This window comes from Pseudonaja textilis, chromosome 3 (assembly GCF_049901715.1).
Source record: "Pseudonaja textilis isolate UNSWEBS1 chromosome 3, rPseTex1.2, whole genome shotgun sequence".
Lineage (NCBI taxonomy): Eukaryota > Metazoa > Chordata > Lepidosauria > Squamata > Elapidae > Pseudonaja > Pseudonaja textilis.
The window spans coordinates 135,957,214-135,976,135 of NC_141992.1; the positions used below are offsets into that span (position 1 = coordinate 135,957,214).

General features: G+C 42.5%; 1 protein-coding gene across 3 annotated transcripts in view; it reads left to right on the top strand.

Annotated features, from left to right (window-relative positions):
* The window catches only part of PHACTR1 (phosphatase and actin regulator 1), a 259,159-nt gene that overhangs the window by 90,936 nt on the left and 149,301 nt on the right, over nucleotides 1-18,922 (top strand). The window lies entirely within an intron of this gene.

The window sequence follows — 18,922 nt, forward strand, 5'->3', positions numbered from 1 at the left end:
GGGACTGTGTGCAGTGCAAGAGTGTGTGGCGGGCAGGGGGGGAGAGGGAGACAGAGAGAGAGAGAAGCAGGCAGGATCAGTTCCTGCAACCGTTCATTGTATGTTTTAGCCTCCAGTCCCCTAATCATCCTGGTTGCTCTTCTCTGTACTTTTTCTAGAGTCTCAACGTCTTTTGCAGTACTCTAGGTGTGGTCTTACTAAGGCTTTATAGAGTGGTATTAGTACTTCCCTTGATCTTGCTTGTATCCCTCTGTTAATACAACTTAGGATTGAATTAGCTTTTTTGGCGGCGGCTGCATACTGCTGGCTCATATTTAGCTGGTTGTCCACTAAGACTCCAAGATCCCTCTCACAGTTACTCCTATTGAGCCTGGTTTCACCCAGTCTATATGTGTACTTTTGGTTTTTCTTGCCTAAGTGTAGGACTTTACTTTTCTCTACATTGAATTTCATTTTGTTAGATACGGCCCAGTGTTCTAGTCTGTCAAGATCCATCTGGATCTTAAGCCTATCTTCTTGGGAGTTAGCTATTCCTGCCAGCTTAATATCATCTGCAAATTTGGTAAGTTCCCCTTCTATTCCCTCATCTAAGTCATTAATGAAGGTATTGAAGAGTCCTGGGCCTAAGACAGAACCTTGTGCCACCCCACTGCTTACTTCCCTCCATATAGACTTAGACCCATTAAGGACTACTCGTTGAGTACAGTTTGTCAGCCAGTTGTGAGTCCATCTAGTGGTGGTGCTATCTATTCCACTTTTTTCTAGCTTACTAAGAAGTAGGTTGTGGTCTACTTTATCGAATGCCTTGCTGAAATCTAAATATATTATGTCCACAGTATTTTGCTGGTCTATTAATTTAGTCACTGTGTTGAAGAATGAAATCAGATTGGTTTGGCATGATCTGTTTTTAACAAACCCGTGCTGACTGCTAGTTATTACTTTACTTGTTTCTAGATGTTGGCAGATCTGTTTTTTTATTATCTTTTCCAGTATCTTCCCGGGTATTGATGTTAGGCTGATTGGTCTATAGTTTCCTGGGTCTGTTTTTTTTCCCTTTTTGAAGATGGGAACCACATCAGCTCTTTTCCAGTCCTCTGGTAGTTCCCTGGTGCTCCAGGATTTTTTAAAGATATGATGCAGTGGTTCTGAGATGACCTCTGCCAGCTCCTTTAAAATTCTGGGATGTAATCCATCAGGCCCCGGTGATTTGTTTTCAAGAAGATCAGACAGGTGTTCTCTTACTATTTTTTGCTTATTTTAACGTTTATTTCTGGTCTGTCTTTTACAGCTAAGTTTTTGGTGGGTTGAGCTATAGTTTCTTTTTGCATGAAGACAGATGCAAAGAATGAATTAAGCAGTTCTGCTTTCTCTCTGTTGCCTGTTACTTCCTTGCCATCTTCTATCTTTAGTGGACCGACTGTTCCCTTGATTTTTTATATTTTTATATGTTGGAAGAAACTTTTTTTATTATCTTAGACTTTTGTTGCAAGTCTTTGTTCGTTCTGAGCCTTTGCTATCCTGACTTCATCTTTGTAGATTCTGGATATCTGCTGATAGCCTTAGTTGTATGTCCTTCTTTCCATTTTTTGTACTTGTCCTTTTTTTCTTTCAATTTGCCAGAGAGATCTTTGTACAGCCATGCTGGTTTCTTCTTGGATTTCTTGTTTTTCTTTCTCAGTGGTATTGTGCTGGCCTGGGCTTCTATGATCATACTTTTTAGAGTTTCCCAAGATTCTTGAGTTGTTTTCCCCTTTAGGATTTTCATCCATGGAATCTTTCCCAAGTTCTCTCTGAGTTTATTGAAATCAGCTCTTTTAAAATCCAAGACTCTGGTGTCATTATGTTCTGTTGCTTGTGTTTGTGTTATGTTGAATTCTAGTATGACATGGTCACTCTCACCCAAGTTTCTTGCAGTTTCAACTCCCTCTATCACTTCTTTTCTGTTTGTAAGAATTAAGTCCAGTATGGCTGTCCCTCTAGTTTCACCCTCTACCTTTTGGACAACCAAGTTGTCAGCTAGGTTGGTAGGGAACGTATTTGATTTCTCACTTGGTGCAGAATTAGTTTTCCAATTGATATCAGGATAATCCTGATCAATGATCTCCCATTACTATTGTGGTGTGTTTCCTGTTTGTTAGTTGGTTTGTTAGTTGGGTGGCCTATAATATACACCTATGGCCATGTCATTCTTTTTTTTTCTTTTATATTGACCCATATGCATTCTAGGAGGTTTTCATCTTTGGTTTCATGCATTTCTGTAGCAATATGTGGTCCTTTACATACAGTGCAACTCCACCTCCTCTTTTATGGGGTCTGGTTTTTTTGAATAGTTTGTATCCCTCTACCAGTATGTTCCAGTCATGAGTTTCATCCCACCAAGTTTCTGTTATTCCAACTATATCATATTTACCTTCATGTATTCGTAGTTTGAGTTCACCCTGTTTGTTCCCCAGACTTTGTGCATTTGTATATAGGCACTTGAAATCTTTATGTCTGACACTGTGTTTCCTGTCTACATAACCTGTGTTGTGCCTGCCTGCCCCTACTTTCTTGCCACCTGTTTGATTAGTGCACATAGTATGGCACTCAATATTAAATGCTTGGTTTTAGTTGGGCATCAAGGTTGATAATCTTACTTGCACAAACATCTATTTTGCATGCACTGGTATCCTTATTAGTTTTAGGTTGCTGGGGACAGAAATGTTCTGAATCCATTAATTCTCTGCCCCCGCTGTTCAGTTTAAATGTTTATCCAGGAAATCTATGAATTTAATGCCAAGTAACTCAGTCCCTTTCTTAGATGGATGCAAACTATCTCTTTTGTACAGTTTTTCATTGGACCAGCTGCAGACATCATGATTAATAAAACCAAAGCCTTCCCTTTTACACCACTCCTTTAGCCACACATTAAACTCTGCTACACGCTGCCCTTTCCCTTTTTGTTCCTTGTATACTGGTAGAACCTCTGAAAAGATAAGCCTACAGCCCATATTACTAAGTTCATACCCCAAGCTCTGGAAGTCTTTCTGAACAGAAAGTAAATCCTTCTGGGACAGATCACTTGTACCAAGATGTATAATAGCACCAACAAAGGAAGGAAGGAAGGAAGGAAGGAAGGAAGGAAGGAAGGAAGGAAGGAAGGAAGGAAGGAAGGAAGGAAGGAACTGAAAGTCAGGCAACTTCTTCCACAACCTTGCTTCAATACTGCAGTAATTTAAGAGGTTGCAAATTGGATTACTCAAATTTCTTTTGGGTCCCTTTGCTGTAAGTTAGCATTTAAATCAGGGCCCCACTTCCCTCCTTTCCCCCCCCCCCCAATCCCCATCAGTTAAACCTAAAATAAGGGAATGTCTGTCACTCTGACTGTACTTGGGATGGAGAGAGAAACCGTAGTTGTATTTTCAGAACTGAGACTTAGAGGGCCTTGTTTATTTTTAGGTGACACAGCTGTTGGCAAAGAGAATGTAAAATAAGCCCTGGAGACTCAGAACAGATAGGTAGACATGAGTAAGATGGTAAAGCATGTGCATCTTTCTTGTTCTGCACATGAATGTCCCTTCTAATTCACACTCACTTCAAGTACAAATGTTGGGTTAGAGTTTTAGAAAGCTGCTTGTCAGATTCTCTGGAAGAGCATGTTGCTTGAAGGTAGCAATTGCATACATCTCCCAAATACAGCAAGCATGAGCCAACAGGGTTCAGAACCTGAAATGCTAAGACAGAGAAACCAGGAGTATGTAACCAAAATTGAAATACGTGCTATGGGTAGTCCTCGATGTATGACCACAATTCTTCCCGAAATTTATGTTGCGAAGCGAGACAGCTGTTAGGTGAGCCTTGCCCCATGTTACAACCTTTCTTGCCACAGATGCTAAGTGAATCACTGCAGCTGTTAAGTTAGTAACACAGTTGTAAAGTGAATCTGGCTTCCCCATTGACTTTGCGTGTCTGAAGTTTGCAAAAGGTGATCAGATGACCCCAGGACACATTACAAATATGACCCCGTTGCCAAGCATCCGAATTTTGATCATGTGATCACAGGGATGCTGCAACAGTCGTAAGTGTGAAACCTGGTCATACATCACTTTTTCCAGTGCCATTGTAACTTTGAACGGTCACCAAATGAATGGCTGTAAATCGAGGACTATACCTGATTCAGGTATGCTGGCTTAGATCCAAGGCGGTTCACTCAGTACCTCCAAGGCGGTACTCAGCCAATAGATTATTGGTTCTTGCTACTTCATGGGGCCTGAAAGCCTGCACTTCCCATGAGAAAGCAACAGAAACAGAAGGATATCGCCCAAAGCTATGTGGTTTCTGAGTATGCATCTAGGAGCATGATACAGGCTAGGCAGGGGTGGGATTCCACTGGTATAACAACCGGTTGGGTGATCATGTGCTTCATGTGTGAACAGGTGCTTTGCACAAGTTCGCGCAAATTGTGCGCTCCCCACGTGCTCTGCATTTAGAAAAGGCAAGCTTACCTTCAACTGCAGACTCTGTGAAGAAAACAGCTGAGGCGCTGCAAACTGCTCTGCCACGAGAATCAGCTGTGCTCTGAACAAAGGCATAAAGCACAGGAAATTGCAGGGGCGGGCAGGTGGGCCCACTTCCTCGTCACAGTGGACCAGTTTGGAGTGAGCCGAACATGAGAACAAGGGGTTCACCCAATCCGGTCTGAACTGGTAGAATCCCCACCCCTGAGGCTAGGCATAGAGTCCCCACAACTGTAAAATTTGTCAGTGCGGATATATTTCCAGCATCATGGCTTGGTTACCAAGTGCAGTTCTGTTTTAATGCCGTACTCATGGTTTTCATCTGATAATAACCATTTCTACAAATAGGCATTTCCTGAGAAACTGTAGCACAAGAAGATTAGGGGTATGATGTATGAGGAATAGAGAGAGCTTTGAAGAAGTAAAGCAAGAGCGATTATGTAAATGTCAGCTTAGCCGAGAAACAGAAGAGGAGGTGAGAGAGAAATTTCAAGATTGCCCTATTTTGATTCTCTTTGGTTGTAAAAGAGAGGAAAGGAAAGAAATGCAGGCTTTATAGCAAGGAAGGGAAGGGAAAGGAAGGGAAGGGAAAGGAAGGAAGGGAAGAAGGAAGGAAGGGAGGGGAGGGAGGGAGGGAGGGAGGAAGGAAGGAAGGAAGGAAGGAAGGAAGGAAGGAAGGAAGGAAGGAAGGAAGGAAGGAAGGAAGGAAGGAAGGAAGGAAGGAAGGAAGAGTCTGTTATCATACCTTGCAATCAGAAAACATAATTCCAATAATTTTTCTGGGGCCTATTTCCTGACTCATCCCATCTTAAAAGGCTGACAGTAAAAGAAAGAGAATGTAGGATATTTTCATGAAACTCACAAGGCACTAAAAATAGATCATGATAGTTGTAATCTGTCAAATATACTGTATTTCAAAGATTGTTCTAAGAATCGGCTAGGTGCTTTCCTTTCTTAAATAATGTAGAGGGAGCTTGGGGAGAATGGCTTCTGGGATTATTTCTACTCCTGGCTATCAGAGCCATTTGGATTATTTTGTGTACATAACAATGTAATGTGCTGTATCTATGTATATGTGTTTCTGCTTTCCCTCATGTTGTATCTGGGTTTGGGAGGGGGTGTGTACATGTATGGTGTATATGTGAGGAGAAGGGGCAGCTGAGGTCACCTGGATCCATGATTGTCAACACTTTTTTATGGGAGGGGAGCTGCTGCAGTGCCCCCTTCTGAAGAAACCAGGTACTGTAACTACAGTTCAGAACATAGCCTGTGTACCAAGCCAGAGACGATGCTAGGAACCCGTGGTGGTATGCTACCGGTTCAGACCGGTGCACCCAAGCTGGTAGTAAAAAAAAGCCTCTGACGATCAGTTCAGCTGAGAGAAGAAAGAAGAGAAAAGCACAGGATCGGTCCTCCTACCCGCCCCTGCACTTTTCTCTTCTTTTTCCTTTCAACTGATTGGCGCTGCAGGCCTCAGCTGGTGTGTAGAAAGCTGCACACACGTGATCACCAAACCGGTAGCGGAACAGGTAGGTTCCCACTGCTGCTAGGAACATGGTATACCTCTGCTACAGAGCTTGAATGAGCCACTAATTGGTTTCCAGGTACAATTTTAAATGTTGGGTTTTGACTTATAAAAATTTTTATGACTTAAACTCCTGGATGGTTTCAAGATCTCTTTCTCCCACTTGAATCAGCCTGATCTGTCTATTAATACACATATTGTTTGGCACATATATTTATGATTTTGAGTGAGCCAAAGTTATGTTGCAAGGATATTTTAGTGAAGCATTTTTTTTTCTTTGCTTCTTGGTTTGATTTGGGACTCATCTGTGCTCTCACCAACTAAACATGGAAGAAATGGAGTAATTTGGTGGTTCCCAAAACTCTGTAATTACAGGCAACGACTTGATTGGTTTTCATTAGTTTTCATAACATTACGTGGCTGAGATTAACACTACATTTTTGTTTATTCCCAATATTAGTCTAAGATTGAAATGATTGGGAAATTACATCTGTTCAGAACATCTTAAGTGTGACAGTTGAGCCTTTCATATTAAACAATTGCAGTTCAGGTAGTCCTTGAAGCAAGACGTTTACTAAGTGAGTTTTGCTCCATTTTACAACCTTTCTTGTCACCGTTGTTAAGTGAATCAAGGCAATTGTTAAGTTAGTAACATGGTTGTTAAATGAATCTGGATACCCCATTGACTTTGCTTGTCAGAAGGTCACAAAAGATGATCACATGACCCCGGGACACTGCAACTGTTATAAATATGAGTCAGTTGCCAAGTGGCTGAATTTTGATCATATGACCACAGGATGCCGCAATATGAAAAAATGTAAATATGTCACTTTTTTCAATGCCATTGTAACTTCAAATGCTTACTAAACAAATTGTTTTAATAGGGAATTATCTGTATTTAATTGTTTTCTTCCATTGTCAACACCTCAAAATAGGTTGAAATTCTTGGCCACAGAACTCAAATCTGTGTTGGTTAGAATGCTGTTTTTTCAAATAGAAGAAAACTTTTAACCCCCACCCCATCCCAAAATCAAGTTTTAACACTGATTTCTGAATGTGTCAGAACCTTTAGTTGTTTGTTTTATTATGAATAATTTTCTCCAGCAACTTCCCTAAAATATAGTTTACTCGTGGTAGATCTGGGGCTGAGTATCTTTCTTCATTTGCTTTGGCTGTTCCACACTTACAGGGATGAAACTAAAGGACAACACTAAAACAACAATACTATATATCTGCAGGATTGTTTATGCCTTTGTATATGCACGTGTTCTTACTTAAATCAACCGAGCAAGTGCTTTCAGTATAATACAACAGTGTGTACTGTTTTTCATAAACCTTGCTATTTTGCTACTGGTTTTGAATGGAAAAACAAAGTAACCACTCAAGAGAACAAATGCCTTTCCCAACTCCCAGTTCTAATTTTAAATTATGCCTTTGTGAGAAGGACTAAGAGGTGGCCTGCCAGCATGTAATTCATGCTAATGAAACCTTTACTATTGTATGTAGTGATTTTATGGGGATATATTTGTCTCTCCCAAGACCAGTGGGATTTAACTGGTCAAAGAATCTCTACATGATACCTGTTCAGGCTTTTCACAGTCTGTACACAACATACTTTTTGTTTTGTAACAGGAATACTTTCCCTTGTTTTGGAAAACCTTCGGTCCTGCAAAACTCTCGAAATTACAGGGGTTCACAAACAAGATTAAGCAGCGATAGAAAATAGGCATGATATTTATACCTCAGGGACTGTTGCTGTTAAGTTTGAGCAATGAGAGGCTGACCAGAGCATGAATGCAACAATACTTTATTGAAACAATAAAGGGCTGACCGTGCTTGCCACGCCTGGAACTGGCTCGCAGCAATCAGCGGGTAGGACTTCGCAGCCTGCTTTTATAGCAGGCTGCTGGGAAAACTAACCAATGGGAATAGGGAAAGAAACGCCCACGCGAATGAGTGGACCTGAGTGAGAACTCCTAGAGTCCTCAGGACATAACGCCCCTTCACCCCAGATGCGAACACGCATAGTCTTTGAGGTAGACAGGGGGTTTGTGCTGGCGCCCGGAACGGCGCAGTTCGGGTACGTGGTCTGACTGTTCGGTATCAGTTTGTGACGGCTGGACTGTCGTAGTGTCGCCATCGCGCTCTCTGATCTGGGCATCCTCGGGAACCACAGGGTCGACTGCTGGGGTTGAACTCTCGTGGATCGGATCGGGTTGATCAACTCTCGGAGCGCTGTCTTCTGAGTTTGGGCTGGTCGGGACAACTGCTGGTTCAGTCTGGGCGTTGGGTGCGATGAGGCTGAGCGGTGGGTGAGGTTGTTCTCCCTCGACTGGCGACTCAGGATCCTTACTGGCAAGGGTACTGTGGCGCCTCCTCAGCTGGTCTATGTGCCTCCTCCAGACGCGACCATCCTCCAGTCTGACCCTGTATGACCTTGGCCCGGTGATGGCAACGACCTCGCCTGGAATCCATAGTGGGTCTCCAGCGAAGTTCCTCGCAAATACTGGTTCCTGCAACATAAAATGCCTAACCCCCGAAGTAGATGCGAGGGGAGAGTCAGGGCAGTATTGGGGGTGCAGTCTGTCCAATACGGTCCTCATGCGCCGACCCATCAGGAGTTCCGCTGGGGACTTATTGGTAACAGAACATGGGGTTGAGTGCTGGCTCATCAGGAACCGTGAGAGTTTGTGGTGCCAGTCATCTTTGCCAAATCTAGCGAGAGCCTCTTTGGTGGTCCTGACGGCTCTCTCTGCCAACCCATTACTGGCAGGGTGAAATGGGGCTGTGAAAATGTGGCGAATGCCCAGATTGGCGGCAAAACGGCTGAATTCTACTGATGCGAATTGCGGGCCATTATCGGAGACAATGGAGTCGGGTAGCCCGTGTGTAACGAATAGGCGTGTTAACACGTTGGTAATAGCTAGTGTGGTGGTCGTGGACAGCTGTGCCACGTCAATCCATTTGGAATAAGCGTCCACGACCACTAGGAACATCTTTCCATGCACGGGGCCGGCCAGATCGATATGGATTCTAGACCAAGGGCGCTGGCGCTCTCCCATCTGGTAGGGGTTGCGATGGGGGAGCAGGACGGGATTCCTGGCAAATGCTGCAGGAACTTACCCAATTAGCAATGTCCTCGTCTAGACCCGGCCACCACACGTAGCTGCGTGCTAATGCCTTCATTCTCACGATGCCGGGTGTCCCTCGTGCAGCGCTTCCATGACTCAGTTTCGCAACGAGGTCGGAATGACCACTCGAGTGCCCCACAGTAGACATCCCTGCAAACTGGACAACTCCTGCATGCGAGTCTTAAAGGGTGCGAATTTGTTATCAACATTTCCACCCGGCCACCCCCTCCTCACCCAGTCGAGCACCTGGGCGGCGTTTGGTCTGCCTTGGTTTTAGCAGCAATGTCAAGGGCGGTGATGGGCAGGTCCAACTGGGTGATCTCGAAAATGGCGTTGACAGGAGCTGGATCTTCAGCCGGAACGGATAGGGGGCAGCGACTGAGAGCGTCGGCGTGGGATAGAGTTTTGCCGGGACGGTGAATAAGTTTGTATGAGTAGGCCGCTAGGAAAAGTGTCCACCTTGTCATCCTAGGGGAAAGGACTTGAGGGGTCTGTTTGTCCCCAGCTAGCAGGCCCAGGAGGGGTTTATGGTCAGTGACCAGTTCGAAAGAATGGCCAAAAAGGAACTCGTGAAACTTTTTCACGGCTGCGACAGCTGCTAGGGCTTCCTTGTCTATTTGGCTGTAATTTCGCTCCGTGGCGAGAGCGTCCTGGAGAAGAAGGCGATGGGAGCTTGGCCCATTGGGGAGTCGGTGGCTAAGGACCGCCCCAATTCCAAAAGGAGATGCGTCTGCCGCCAGTACTAAAGGAAGGTTGGGGTCGAATTGGATAAGCACTGCCTCTGACGTAAGTAGTGATTTAACGACGTTAAATGCCTGATCTTCTTTGGGTCCCCAGTGCCACGGTGACTTTTTGTCTAGCAGTCTATGAAGGGGTTCGGCTACGAGGCTTTGTGGGGCAAGAAAGATGCGTAAAGTTCAGTAACCCCAAGAAAGCTTGTAATTCCGTTTTGGAGGTTGGTGTGGGTGCTTCGTGGATTGCCCTAACCTTGGACTCCAGGGGGTGAATGCCAGAGGCGTCAATTTTATAACCCAGAAAGTCCACCTGTCTAGTGGCAATGGCACATTTTTCTTTTTTTAACCTGAGGCCATGCTGTCTGAACCTCTCTAACACTGCTCGCACTCTCTGGAAGAGTTGAGGTCTGTCCCTGGCCGAGACTAATATGTCGTCAAGTAGGGTACTACGCCAGGAGGCCCTGTAAAATCCGCTCCATGAGGATTGAAAAATACCGGGGCAACACTTACGCCAAATTGGAGACGCTTGCATCGGAAAGCACCCCTGTGAGTTACGATGGTCTGGAGTTCCGCTGTTTGATTATCAACAGGGAACTGCTGATATGCTTGAGACATGTCCAATTTAGCAAAGATACTGCCCGGTTCAAATGTGTGTAATAAGTGCTGAATGACGGGCACAGGGTAGGCGCTGACTTGTAAATATTTATTGATTGTTGTCTTGTAGTCCGAGCAAATTCTCAGGCTACCATCTTTTTTGAGGCGTGACGATGGGCGTCTCCCACCTGGCGAAATCTGTTGGCTCAATGACCCCTTGTTTTAGTAGCTTATCCAATTCAGCATCTAGTTTTGGCCGAATAGCAAATGGAACCCTACGCGGTTTTAATCTGATTGGGACTGCCTGAGGGTCAACGGAGAATGAGATGGGGGTTCCTTTATAACACCCCAATTCCTCGCTGAATACGTCTGCGTAGTCAGCGAATAAGGAGTCAGTGTCTGAGGTTGAGACAGCATGGACTCCTGTTAGCCCTAGGCCAAGGTGGGGAAACCAATCGAGCCCCAATAAGGTGGGTAAATTGCCGTTAACTACCACTAGAGGTAGGTGACCTTTAAAAGCTCTAAAACTGACAAAGAACTTGCCTCTGCCGATCACAGGAATGGCCTTCCCCTGGTAGTCCTTCAGACCGAATTGGCATTTCTGAAGCCGGGAAGTAGAGAGTCTGGGGTGGAGTCTCTTGAGGGTGTTCCACGAGATTATTGAGAGCGCTGACCCTGTGTCCACCTCCATGTGGCATGGTTTACCTTCTATGGAAACGGAAAGAGAAATTTTACTAACAGTGCGGCAAGTACGATTGGCAAGGCGGTGTGTGCGACAGTTTAATACTTGCCTCTGTGGTCCCGAGTGCGAGGGCGGGTTTTGTGTGCGGCGCTTTGGGGGCTTGGCAGACTCTCGCGATGTGTCCCTTCTTATGGCAGTTGTTGCAGGTGGCTCCTTTGAATCTGCAGGTAGCCCTTTGATGCGATCCCCCACAGGCCAGGCACAGCGTGATGTGTTTGGGTGGACCGGTATTTTCTTGTTTAGCCCCTACCTGCGACCGTCTGTCATTGGCGAGGCGGTGAATATCGTTTTCGTCGTTGGGAGTTTCCTCGGTTTCCACCTCTTCAGAGTGGACTGGGAACGATGTCAGCTTGGCGCTTGGGCCCTGAATTTCGGTGGCTGAGTTTGTTGCTAGTTCGGCGGCTAGGGCCTCCTCGACTGCTTGTGCGAGGTTGAGGTCTTTTTTTGCTAGAAGACGCCTCTGTAGGTTGAGGTCCTTGACCCCACAAACTAATTGATCGAGGAGCATGTCCTCCAGGTATGATCCAAAACCGCAGTGCAGAGCTGCTGTTCTGAGGGCGGCCATATATTGATTGATGGTCTCCTTGCTCGGTTGCTTCCTCATACGGAAGGTGAACCTTCTAGCGATTTGTGAAGGTCTAGGAGCGTAGTGGTTAGTGAGGATTTCGAGCAACTCGGACCACGGAACGTTCTTTAACTCTCTAGGCGCCACAAGGGCTGCGGCGGTATCATAAACGGCGGCCCGCAGTAGATAAGGAAATAGGATTTTTTCCGATGCTCTCCTGCATCCGCCAGGCCGACCGCATCGATGTAATGGTTGAAGCGGTTCTTATACGATTCCCACTTCTCTTCGTCTGGTTTGAATGCCGGGAATACAGGGTTGGAACTCATGGTGCTGGTAAGGCTGGGTTACCTGCGAAAAGAATCTCTCTGGGACAACGGGCGCTCGAATGACTTCAGCTCGTGAGAGGTTTTGCTTCCCTCTCTTTCTCTCTCTCTGGGTTACCACGTGGCTGTTAGCCGTTTGCGGTGTCTCTATTCACACTATCGTGGGCGTTAGTGACTTCCCACAGCGCTGTGCTGTGTTCCTTACTGGCTCGAAATTCAAATGACACCCGTTTGAATTTCGCGCCAAATACGAGCGGCTGCGGCTCGCAGCGCTTCACTTTCCCTGTAGCTGGGCTAACAAGCGGCTACAGACGCTTCTAACTATAGGCTAAGACCGCTTTCTCTGGCTGCGGTTCCGTGCTTGCTCTTTTGTTGGCTGTCCGCTTTTCCTGGCTGCGGATCAGCGTTTCTCCAGTCGCCAGCCGATCGCTCTCTCTGGGTTGCCGATCGGAGGCTAGTGACTCAGCGGTTGCATGGTGCTTCTGGCAGCCATCCCACCCTCGTCGCCAGTGTTAAGTTTGAGCAATGAGAGGCTGACCAGAGCATGAATGCAACAATACTTTATTGAAACAATAAAGGGCTGACCGTGCTTGCCACGCCTGGAACTGGCTCGCAGCAATCAGCAACGGGTAGGACTTCGCAGCCTGCTTTTATAGCAGGCTGCTGGGGGAAACTAACCAATGGGAATAGGGAAAGAAACGCATACCGCGAAGTGAGTGGACCTGAGTGAGAACTCCTAGAGTCCTCAGGACATAACAGTTGCTGTGTGGAAAAAGCGGGAGGTGGGAATGTTATATAATTGCTTTCAACTCCTGAAGGTAGAGTAGGATATTAATGGATGCACACATGACTAAATATCTAAGCATTGCTTGAGAAAAAAAATTGTAAGAGCAGATTGAACTGCTTTAGGAATAGAAACCTTCCAGTATGAAATAAATAAATATAAATATATAGCTTATATTACAACAGTTTTTGAGTCAAAGTACCTAACATCTGAACTCTCATTGTGTTTATATTACAACAGTTTTTGAGTCAAGGTACCTAACAGCTGGTAATTTAAAGAATGCATAAAAGATCCGGGACAAATTATTCCTGTGGAGTTGAAAGTTTCACAACGTTTACACCAGTTTAATTTCCAAAGTTGAGTCCATTGCAGTGTTCGTCCCTGCAGTCCCTGTGTTCATTCGATTGTGATTTCTGATGCTCCCTGCCAGCCTCCACAAGAAAATTCAGTGGGGAAGTCAGGAGGAAGTTGGAAATCGCTCTTGTTATCCATTCATGGTCATTCTGTTTATTAATTTAGAGAAATAAATATTGATTTATTATTTAAGTTTGTTGGCCGCCCACAAGAATTATTTTTCTACATACAATCTACAATTATGATATATACTTTTCTTAAATGATAGCAGGACCAGCCAGCATTAGGGTAAAATATATAGTCAGCCTAAAATGTAATGATAATTCTGGTCACATCAGACTGCATTCCTTTTCTCTCAATGGATGATTCCACAAGTCAGATTCTGTCCAATGGGAAATAGGAATAGCATTGACAAACAGGAGGAAGAGCTGCAACCAAGGCAAAGGACAAATTTTTAAAAAATCTGAATCTGGGGGAGAAATATAATTTGAATAAGCGTCTCAGATATGGTCCTCTGTAATTCTCATGAAGTTAAAAGGAAAGAAGCAGGAAGTACATTCAGACTGACATGATTCTGTTAGTTTAACCTTATAATAAAATAGTGTTCATATTTATATCTCTAACATCCTAGTCTGATCTATCTTGAAGGGCTGACAGTCTGAGGGAATATCTCAGCAGTCACATATTCCCATATTAGTTTTGTAACATGTCTATGATTGTTTTTTAATAAGTTTTTTTTTTTAACTTAAACATATCATCTTTCATTAAACAGTGTGTCATCTGGGTACAGATGTCTCTGTACTATTACAATCAAAATTTACAATATTCATTACATTGATAATAATTCTCTAAACTTACAAATTAATAATCAGCATTATAACTCTATTCATTTCTCCCTTTTAAAATATCTTCTAATGAAAATATAATATGTTAGGTATGGTAATCTTAACAATCATATATAATAAACATATTGTTTACATCTCTATCTTAACATATATTCTTTCTTTTACTAATCTCCATTTATTTCTAACTTCTATTTTTATTCTCCAACCATCCATAAAATAGCTCCCATGTCATATACAGTAATATTCAGTTTGTTCTTTCTCTTTTATAGCAAGCGTTAATATGTTCATTTTTGCACATTCTAATATTTTCCTAATCACATTCTCATCTATCATGTGTATGATTCTTGAAGGCAATTCATAGTTTGTTGAATAGAGTGGTACCTCTCCTTCCATCCCATGGAGTCCATTCCCCCCACCATCCAGTCACAACTGTTGAAGCTTCTTGGATGAGAAGCAAAATGTTGTCGTCTTCCTCAAGAAAAAAGCAGTCCAGTTGCCTTTTCAAAAAGCACCTTTGACCTGGATGAGTGAGAATCTGCATAGACATACTTCCTCATAGTTCTACCTTGGGGGGCATTGTTAGCATAAAGCAGAAAACAATGCACCTTGCATAGTTTGATTACTTCATCCATGTCTTAGCAGAATGGCTTGGGACCAAGTATGGGAGAAGCAAGTTTGGCTGCGTGAACTTCTGTGGTAAAAAAAGTTCTAGCAACTGATACACAGTCCAAGGGAGAGCTATGTTATTCAGATTAGATTATGGTTTGATGTTTTATTACCTTAAAAGTCTTTCAAACTGTCTTGGCATGCTCTGTTTTGAAAAGAAACAGGCCAGCTTAAGATAAAGCTTGAAAACTAAAGCCTTGCAGACGCGACAGGGTTGTTTCTGTTTATATTTTTCCATTCCTACGTAGGAGAAAACTATGAACACATACAATCCTATAAAGGAAAAGTACTAGACTTTTCTTTTTCAAAACTTTGTGATGCTCTATTTTCCCCAAAGGATCTGTTGCTGTTGGTTTGGGCACATTGGGGTCTGTGGAGATTCTCAGTCATCCGGGTGATAGTTGTCTCAAAGGTGCTTTTTTAAAAAAGTTTACTTTATTGTCATTGCACCCCGTACAATGAAATTAAATGCCATCTTCAATGTACATTATGCATAAAAAAAGAAAACAAAAACACACACATCCTTCACGTTCTGTACAATTGAATTGAAAACCCCTGATATTGCGTTAATATTGCACTATACAGTAGAATTCAATATAGTTGCTCTGGGATAGAAGCTGTTTTTCAGCCTGTTTGTCCTTGTTTTTATTATCCTGTACCGTCTGCCAGATGGTAATAGTTCAAAAAAGGGTTCCCAGGATGTGATGGATCTTTAAGAATGTTTTGAACTTTCTTAAGGCAGCAGGAGCTATAAAGCTCTTCCAAAGAGGGGAGAGGGCAACCAATGATCCTCTGGACAATGACATTAATCCTCTGGAGTGCTTTCCTATCTGCCACTGTGCAATTGCAAACCATACAGAGGTGCAGTAAGTTAAAATTATCTCCATGGTGCAGTGGTAGAAGCTCACTTTCCTTGAGGAAGAATAAAACATTTTGCTTCTCATCCAAGAAGCTTCATCAGTTCTGATGGCAGGAGGTATGATAGGATGGTGAAGGGGGATGGAAGGTTTGGGGATGGAAGGATGCAAAGAAATATAATCCTTCCATTTTGCCCCCTCCCCCTAGTCCTGAACCTATCCTTCCATTCCCCCACCATCCACTCTTAACCATCAGTACCTATCCTTCCATCTTCACACCATCAGAACTGATGAAGCTTCTTGGATGAGAAGTTTTATTCTTCTTCCTTAAGGAAAAAACAGTTCAGTTACCTTTTGAAGGAAAAAAAAAAACACCTTTCAGTCACATTGGTATGTTACTTCTTTGTCCGCTATCATAAAAGTTTCAAATGGGACTATTCCAATGATTAGCATACTTTGAAGAGGTCACCAATGATAATGGTCCATTTACTTTTGATCAAAAACATTTCTGCCATCGTTCTATGATGATGATTCAGGTGGCATCTATAAAGTACAGTTCCAGCACTTCAGAATTTAATATATGTAATATGATAAAACAAGCATCTGCAGATTTATAGAACTGTGCTTCAGCTAATGGAAATAATCTATCACTTTACTTAACAAGTTGCTAAGGTAACATTAAAGCGTATTTAATAATATGAAACATAGTTATGCTGTGATCATATACAAGCTGATGACAACAGAAATCTTATTAGATTAACATTGCCTCTTTTTTTTTTTTTTTTTTTGATCAGGTAGCTTTCCTTAGTAGACACTGAAGTATCGTAGTGATTTTATCAGTTAAATTAACAGACATTTAATTCTTTCTTTCCTTCTTTGGCCTTTAGTACAGGCATGAGATTATTAAACAGTTTAAACATTGCACCGTCTTTAGAGTCAGTGTATTGTATGTAATAGTTTTATGGGCACTACAGCCTCATGGAATAGTCTCTAAGTTTTGAAGTTTTCCTATTTTGGCAAAGAGGATACATACATAGTCACTATTGTTGTTCTTGCATTAAAAGCAGCTATTATGATAATGGTATCTAGTGGGAATTTTTCCTCTAGAGTATCCACTGTATTTTTGAGTGGAGATCAGAATTCCTAAATTTGAAATTTAACACCTCTGAGAGACATATAATTATTTAATATTATTAGGGCAATCTTATTTGTTATCATACATATCTCTATAAAAAAAGAGGAATTACAGTCCAGGTGTATTTGCACTGTCTCCAGATTCCACTTCATATTTAACAAGAAAAAAGAAGGCTAACAGCATGTAGCTTCCTTACTGGAATAACCCATGATCTAAAATGAGTTAAATAATTTGTACTGGTTTTCTTGGAAACCAAGTTTCTAACAAATACACTAAGTTGTATAATTTTAGCAACTGTAGGGGGATCCATGTCAATCATTTGAGCATTCCATCCTATTAAATTCCAAACCAAAATGGATGAGTTATTTACAAATCCCTGACTTAATTGTCATGTTCAGTCCTTATTGCTGTTTTTACATAACCAGAATTACATAAGCAACATGTGCATTATTAGCATTGGTTTGATTTAACCCTTGGATTAGTTGGTTTTTATTTAGTCTTTGACTAGCTTTAATTTCAAGTATTAGGGCAGAATCAGGGGTTCGATTCTACCAGTTTGGCCCAGTTTGGGAAAACCAGTAGCTTCAAGGAGCAGCTGGGAGTGAACCAGTTCACTCCGACAATCAGCTGTTGGGCCCATCTGCTGCCCCGTCTCTAGTCCGTGCTTTATATCCTGGTTTTCAAGCTCAGCTGATTCGCGTGGCATAGCGGATTGCCATACATCATCTGTTTAACACATAGGGATTGCAGGAGAAGGTCAGTAGCAAACTCTCTGCGCACGTGCAAAGCGTGTGTTTGACACGCATGCGCGCCCACTCACCAAACCGGTTGTTAAACCAGTTGAATAGCACCCTTGGGCAGAATTAGCCATTGGATCTGGGCATAGTGTTATTTCGTTTGAGATATTTAGTCTTACCACATTTGTTTGCTTATTAATTCCAAGGGACAAATTTGAATCTTCTCCCTGATGGATATCATTGGATCCTGAAAAAGTAAATGCAGGTGGAGGTAAGGGTCCTGGATCTCTTTGGCAAGGGGGTTAAGTGATTTCCTGTCCTTTGGGAAAAGGGGGCATGTATATTGTTTTCTTAAAAACGGAATCTGGATCTATTTCTCTGTTGAGATTGTAAGGTCTTATATTATCTTCTTGAAGTTTGTTAAATTTTTGGCTGTTTTGTTCTATGTTGCAGGACATTTTACTTTCATTTTCCTTCCCTTCTTTTACATTTGTCACTGTCTCACCTCCTTTTCAGATGGTTAAGGTTAGGAGGGGGTGAAGTGATAGATGGTGACATTTCCTATTTTTTAACCAACTCTTCTCTTAAGCAGGAAAATATAACTATGATACAGTTTTGCTTCATAAAGAGCAAGTCGTTAAAAAGTATTTCTTACCTCAGTTCCTTCAGGTAAGAAATTCCTGTCAACTATTGGACTGTATAAATTACATCTATACAGAGGGGTTACAAAAATACTCTTAAAATATCTAATTACCCCAAGCCCTGAAGGTGGTATTTAAATTCATAAACTTACTATTAAGTTACCAGTGCTCTTGCTGTCATACCATTATAATACAAGCATTTCACCTTTAAAATATCATCTGAAAGAAGTCTAAGTGGGGTGAAAGTTTGACAAACGTGCACAAAATGCTACCTTTGTTCCATCTACGAGAAGAAGTTGATAAATGACAGCCTAATATTTGTTATTATTCGTTGCAAGTAGCACCTTCTCCAACTTGGAATTTTTCTCTTAATTCTAAGAAGAACAGAGTTTCCTGAGCTATTTGCTAGATGAGTTTGTTCAATAATAATGTTTTCAACAGCTATTGGAATTGCTGAATTAGAAAACCTGTATTGGTCATTTCAGTCTTATTTATGGCCTTACTTCCTTTATTGGGTAGTTTATTTGCTTCCATCTTCCCCCTCGGTGGCTTTTCGGTGGTTCTTTTGGCAGCTGTTCCAAAAAGTTTAAATAGATTATTGTACTTCCATTTAGAAGCCCATTTGGCAATAGTAGTGGCCTTCCCGTTCTTACTTTTCTATTCTTGATTTGTTGTTGTACTTTCTTTTTCTTTTTCCTTCTTTTGGTTTTTGCCTGGGGCTTTATTTTGTTTTCTCTCTTCTTATTTGTAAAATGAGTCTGGGTTTGGGAATGAATATGCATTAGTGAATTAT